Source organism: Pteropus vampyrus, unplaced genomic scaffold, assembly GCF_000151845.1.
Source record: "Pteropus vampyrus isolate Shadow unplaced genomic scaffold, Pvam_2.0 Scaffold354, whole genome shotgun sequence".
Lineage (NCBI taxonomy): Eukaryota > Metazoa > Chordata > Mammalia > Chiroptera > Pteropodidae > Pteropus > Pteropus vampyrus.
In genome coordinates, this window is record NW_011889135.1 from 1,427,048 (window position 1) to 1,433,379 (window position 6,332).

Sequence of the window (6,332 nt, forward strand, 5' to 3'; positions counted from 1 at the left end):
AAGGCATAACTCTATGGTAAAGACTTCCCAGTGGGTTGTGCTTTGGTTGATGAGGCTACAATGGTACCTTTGGTGATATTAGCAATAGTCATGTAGAGATAGAAGATGATAGATATGTTACAAAAGCTTAGAAAACAACAGCTAGTTCTCAGACACATGTAACACCCCATGGAGACGCCCAGAAACGTTTGAAGGTGGGAGGCTTGGAGGTCTCACATATCAGCTTGGATGTATTTATAGAGATAGCATTTTGTTACTTGGAAACTTTTATTCATTCTGTGTAACTCCAGAGGGTAGTCATTTGATAACCCTTCAAATATTTGAAGACAATTACGATGCTTTCCCTAAATCTGAGATTCCACAATCTATACCTATCTACCTTTCATCTCAGTAACTTCACTACTTTATTTAGTCTGTGTCTCATACCTCAGACATGCCCTGCACATCAGAATCACCTTGGGCACTTGCTAAGAACACAAAATACATATTATTAGTCTCCTCTTCAGAGATTCTAATTTATTAAGTCTTGGATGGGGGTTATAAATCTCTATTTTTAAACAGATTATTCTTTTATCACTGGTCAAGTCCTGGCATTGGTATTGACAGTTTACCTTATTGGTCTCTCTACTTTGACAATATGCAATTAGTCAATTATGTGGTATTTCAAAAGGTAAACAGTACTCCATATACAGACTCACCTGAGAGTCCAACAAACTGTTTATTGTTTTTTTACCCAGTTTCTATCAATGAAGCCTTGAATTGCATTAGCTTTTCATCAGTCTTTATTGATTCATAATGACTTGATAATTTTATAAAAATTAAAATTCATATACTCTTTTTGCATGAACAACTTTTGTTCTATTCATTCTGTACTTCTGCAATTTATATTTTGAACCCGAAAGGAAAAGTTTGCATTTCCTTTTGAAATTTTATCTTGATTTGGTTCACGAACATTTTTATTTTTAGAATTATCAGGAGTTTAAGCAACATGTGCTATTTTTTCTAGTTTTATGTTACATCTAAATTATGGAAACGTACTTTCTCTGATCACATAAATTGTTAATAGGACTTTGTGTAGGTTAAGAACAAGAGCACAGAATTCTGGAACTTTATTAGAGAAAGGCTTGTACAAAGATTTGGTATTAGTTTCCCTATGGCTGCTGTAACAAACTACCACAAATTTAGTAGCTTAATACAAACAAATTAATATAATTCAGGAGATCAGAAGTCCAAAATGGGTCTCACTGTGGCTAAAATCAAGGTGTTGGCAGGGCTGCATTCTTTCTGGAGGCTCTATGAATGAATCTGTCTTCTTGCCTTTTTTAGCTTCTGGAATCTGCCTGCATTCCTGGGCTTGTGGCTCCTGCATTCTTGGATTTTTGCTTCAAAGCCAGCAATGGCTGGCTGGTCAAGTCATGATCAGAACAAGCCATCTCTCTTGTTCTGACTCTTCTTCCTTCTTCTCCATTTAAAGAACCTTGTGATTACATGGGATCCTGAATTATCCTGGATAATCTTTGAAGTCAATTGATTAGCAACCATAATTTCATTTGCAACCTTAATTCCCCCTTGCTGTGTCACATAACATATAAATAGGTTCCAGGGATTAAACTGAGGTCAGTTTTGGTATTCTGCCCATCACTGGCATCAATAATAAGTTTCTTAAAGATATTAGTCTTTTCAGATTGCAAAGCCTGCTCCCATGTATTGACTTGTTTGATGCTCACTTATCCCTGTGTACAACAAAAGGCAGCTATTATTGAATCAATTTTAAAGAAGAAGAATCTGAAGGTCAGAGAGTATGAAAGCTCTCTTAGGGTAAAAGTTACTAAGTGATGGAGTTGGAACCAGAGCCTGGGTGCTTTATTTCTGGCCCAATGATCTTTATAATTTATCGATAAGCTGTCTTACCATCTAATATTTCCCTGTGTTGGTCACAAGAACATCATGACAGACATTGTCAGATACACATTTTTTATGTGATTTAATCAACAGGTCAAGTTACTTATCAGAAAAGGAAATAAAGTTTATTTTTTCAACGTGTCCCTACAGAACTCATGCTACCTCCTCCTGACAGCTGCTTTTCTTTTCCTTTTATTTATTGATTTTTTTCAAAGAATATGTAGGTGACTAAAGGGCCAGTCTCTGATGTTATTAGAGCTTGATGACCATCTTACTGGTCTGTAGATTCTACAATCTGCTTCTTATGCATTTGGATGATATTCTCTTCAGAATTCCTTAAACCTGCCAGAAGCGGAATCTTCTTTACCACACCTTATAAAACCAAGACATAACTGTTTCAGAAGGCTTAAAATCATGAAGTTTTCAATCTTTTGTTTGTCTCTAGAAATGCTCTCTTTCTCTCCTGTTTCTTCTCTGTGTCACTGCTTTTCACTTGCCAACTTGTTGATACCAATTTTAATTCCCTTCTGCCTCTTAAAAAAAAAAAAAACTTTTCTTTCTTGGCTTTCTTTCTGTATTATTTCTTCCAACCTATCCCAGAAACCTTCAGCCTATTTAATAAGCTCCTCCATGGAAACACATACTTAAAGTGCTTTTCTTTTCTCATCAAGCAAAGAGACCAGATTGCATTCACAGCGAGCAAAATTATGTGCTCAAGAGCCCAAGAGGAAGACACAAACAGATGCAGCAGCCACAGCAATGTTATTGTTCTTGCATATTGAGAACAAGGGGCTAGGTAGGTTGTGTCATCCCCACTCTGCAGTATTTCACATTCCAGCCACCCATTTCTAAATTCCTTCATTTCCGACACAAGTCTGGTTGAGAGTCTCCCTCTTGGAATCTGCATTTTGTGGTTTTAGTTTTCTGTTGTTCCCTTCTTTTCTCTGCTCCTCTCCATGTGAGCATCTTATAAGGTCCTACCTTCTTTTTTTCTATCTGTCTCTCTCTGAGATCTCATCTCTTCTCATGCTGTCTCTTTCCATCTGGTCCTGAATATCTGACTTCCTGAAACTTTCCATGCGAGACTGAACCTTAACATACATTAAGATGAAAAACTTCACCGGCCCTAGATGATTCGTTTTCCTAAATCCAGTCTCTTCCAATTTCATCAGAACTATTCATTTAACATCTTTGTTTCCCCTTCTCTCCCCTCCATGTATAATAATTTATCCCCAAATATTACAGCTATTACATTTTCCTCTACCTCCATAGTGTCTGTTGCATTTAATCATATCCTCTGGTATCATCCTAGCTCAAAAACTTATTATATGCTGCATGACTGCAATAATCTAACTCAGTGATTCTCAACCCTGGTTGCACATTAGAATCACCTGGGGGACCTTTAAAAACATTTTTAAGTCCAGTGCCAACTTCAGGAATTCTGATTAAATTAGGCTGGAGTGGGGCCCCAAAATTTGCCATTTTTTTTTAAAAAAAACTCCCCAGATGATTCTAATATGTAGCTAAGATTGAGAATTACCAGCTAATCTTAAAATTTTCCCCATCTTTAATCTATTTTGCATACTAGACGTTGACTAATTCTAAAGGGTTCTTTTTTTCATATTCACACCCACTCCAAAGCTTTAATTCAATAACATCTATGTAATATTTTCAAACTTTTTAGCTTAACTCCTGTTGCCCCATAATCTGACCCCAGTTCACCCTATTAGCATGATCACTAATACTTCATCTCCCGAACCTGCCTTGTCATGTCCTGCCTTCATGCATGGTTGATACTCTTTTCCTGCACCCATTTTTCCCCCTTTACTACTCCTTTATCTCTCTTGGGAAATATTATCTTAAGGTCTTTTTCAGCCTTTTCTATATGTTTCTTGTTCTCTCAGTATAGATTGGTCTGTTTGTTGAGTTTGCCCTGTCCTTTCCATGCTTACCCTAGTCTGTGACTGTCTCCTGCAGAGGAGGGTGCACTGCCAAGTCAGTCCTGGGCTCGTAGGTGCCTGGCTTTTTCCATACCTCACTCTGGCCTCGCCAGTGGATTAGCTTCCTGAGCCTATCACTGGTTGCCCTTTTCCTGCACCCATTTCTGCCTGCTGAGAATATGTTCAGCATTTCTACATTTCTAGCCCAAAGCTTTTCTCTACTTTGCCACCAGATCACATTTTCTCCTAAAATCCAAAACATTTTCAATTTATGCTAGACGTCAGGCAATTTTCATCAGAGCCTAGTGAAATATCAGGCTTTTGCATTAGGCAGAACAGGTTTAAGTCCTAGTTTCTCTGCTTCTTGCAATGTAACTTTGGAGTATCATGGAATCTCTATGAGTATTGTTTCTACATCTTTTAAGTGAGAGTACCCATCTCTTATAGTTGTCTGATGATTAGATTAAGTGAAATAATGTATGGAAGAAGTCTGGTACCTGAGAAGTACTAGATAAGTATTAGCTATTTATTATTTTTACTATTATTATAATTGTGTACTTTTGCTATCATCCCAAATATATTATAAGACATTGGATTAAAAGACAAAGTCTTACAAAACTGCTTATACTCACAGTGTGTAGTGGTATTCCTTAAACATAGTAAATGTTCAACATCTTTGTTTAATAAGTAATTTTAAAAATAATTCTAAATATATCAAATGCAATTTAAGTGACCATGACCTCTACCTTGGCTGTAGTGCCTTTTGGGGGTAGATAGGCTGTATATAAAATTCCCATTAAAAGCTTATCTTTTTACAGCATAGCAATAAAAAAAAATACATGAAAAATACCTTGAAGTGTTTAAAAATGCTTAAACTTTCCTGGGTACAATTCTAATGTCATTCTTTCAGGGTCTCTAAATATCTTGAGATTCTGCTAAATGTATTAGATCCGTCCTCCCCAAATCAAATGTTTATATAATCCTAATAGAAATGAACCCATAGCATGAAGTTGAATTAATTCTTTTGAGGCTAATTTTTCTGATTTTTATTTATTCCTTGTCCAGTACAGCACTGGCAAGTCATTCATTTCTTGTTTGGATACATCTATGATTAAACTCTGTGCAAACATATTTCCAGTGGGATTACATAAAGAATACTCAGGGTTTGACTTCGGTCGCTCCAGAGAGCAGCATATCATCTTCTCACCATGAGGTCTTAAGTCACAGAGAGTCTAGTTTAAGATATTTCTTTTTTTCCAGCTTATTCTTTTAGAATTTTATCTCCTTTTCTTATGGTGTTTTCTTCTAATCCCTATCAGAAGAGCTAATATTGAAAGGCTAATCCAGAATCAATTTGTCTTTTAAGAAAATGAATATTATAACAATTGACAAGAAAATTCTGTCCAAATGCCAAGAGCTACAAAACCTAAAACCACACACATACACACACACAGGTATGGACTGAATTCATATGTTAAAGCCCTAACCCCCTCACCTATATTTAGAAATAGGGCCTTAAAAGAGGTGACTAAGGTTAAATAAAAGTGAGACCCTAATTTGATAGGACCGATGAGCTTATAAGAGGAAGAGGGCCAGAGATCTCTCTCAATGCACAGAGAAAAGGCATGTGAGGACGTAGCAAGTGGCCATGTAGAAGCCAGAAAGAGAGAACTCACAGAAACCAACCCTGACATCACCTTGTTCTTGAATGTCCAGCCTCCAAAACTGTGAGAAAATTAGTTTCTGTTGTTTAAGCCACCCAATCTGTGGAATTTTGTTGTGGCATCCATAGCAGAGTAATACACACATTCTCACACTCACACTGATACACACACAACAAATACAAAAATTTCAAAACCTTACATGCTAAGAGGAAAATACTGGTTTTCTTCTCTCCTTCCCTCCACTCCTAGTCAACCACTACTATTGACCTCCTTGACTTTCTCCCTGTGACCCTAAGATGTTAATATGGCCACAGTAAACTTTAACAATCTCATGTGTAAATTTTTCCTTTTAAACCTAGTATACAATGAGGACATGACCATCCACATCCCTGGAGAAAATTCTTCTGAATTGCTCTATTTTTCCCGATGACTCATTGTTAACTGTAAAAGCACTGGCTCCATACCAGCCTTTGAGGGATTTTGAATTTTAAAATCTTTCTGGATATGTTATACCTTCCATGCCATCTTAAAAATTAGATGAACCTTATTTCCATCTCTCATTTACTCAGGGTCATTATTATGAAGTGCTACTAATGAAGCTGTAGATACATACAGAGGTAAATGTTGGGGTTTTACTACAATAACAAATCCTCACTATTAGGTCTGTCTGTCTGTCTGTCTGTCTGTCTGTCTGTCTGTCTGTCTGTCTCTCTCTCTCTCTCTCTCTCTCTCTCTTTCTCTCTCTGGATAGATAGATAGATAGATAGATAGATAGATAGATAGATAGATAGATAGATAGATAGATATAGATAGATATAGATAGATA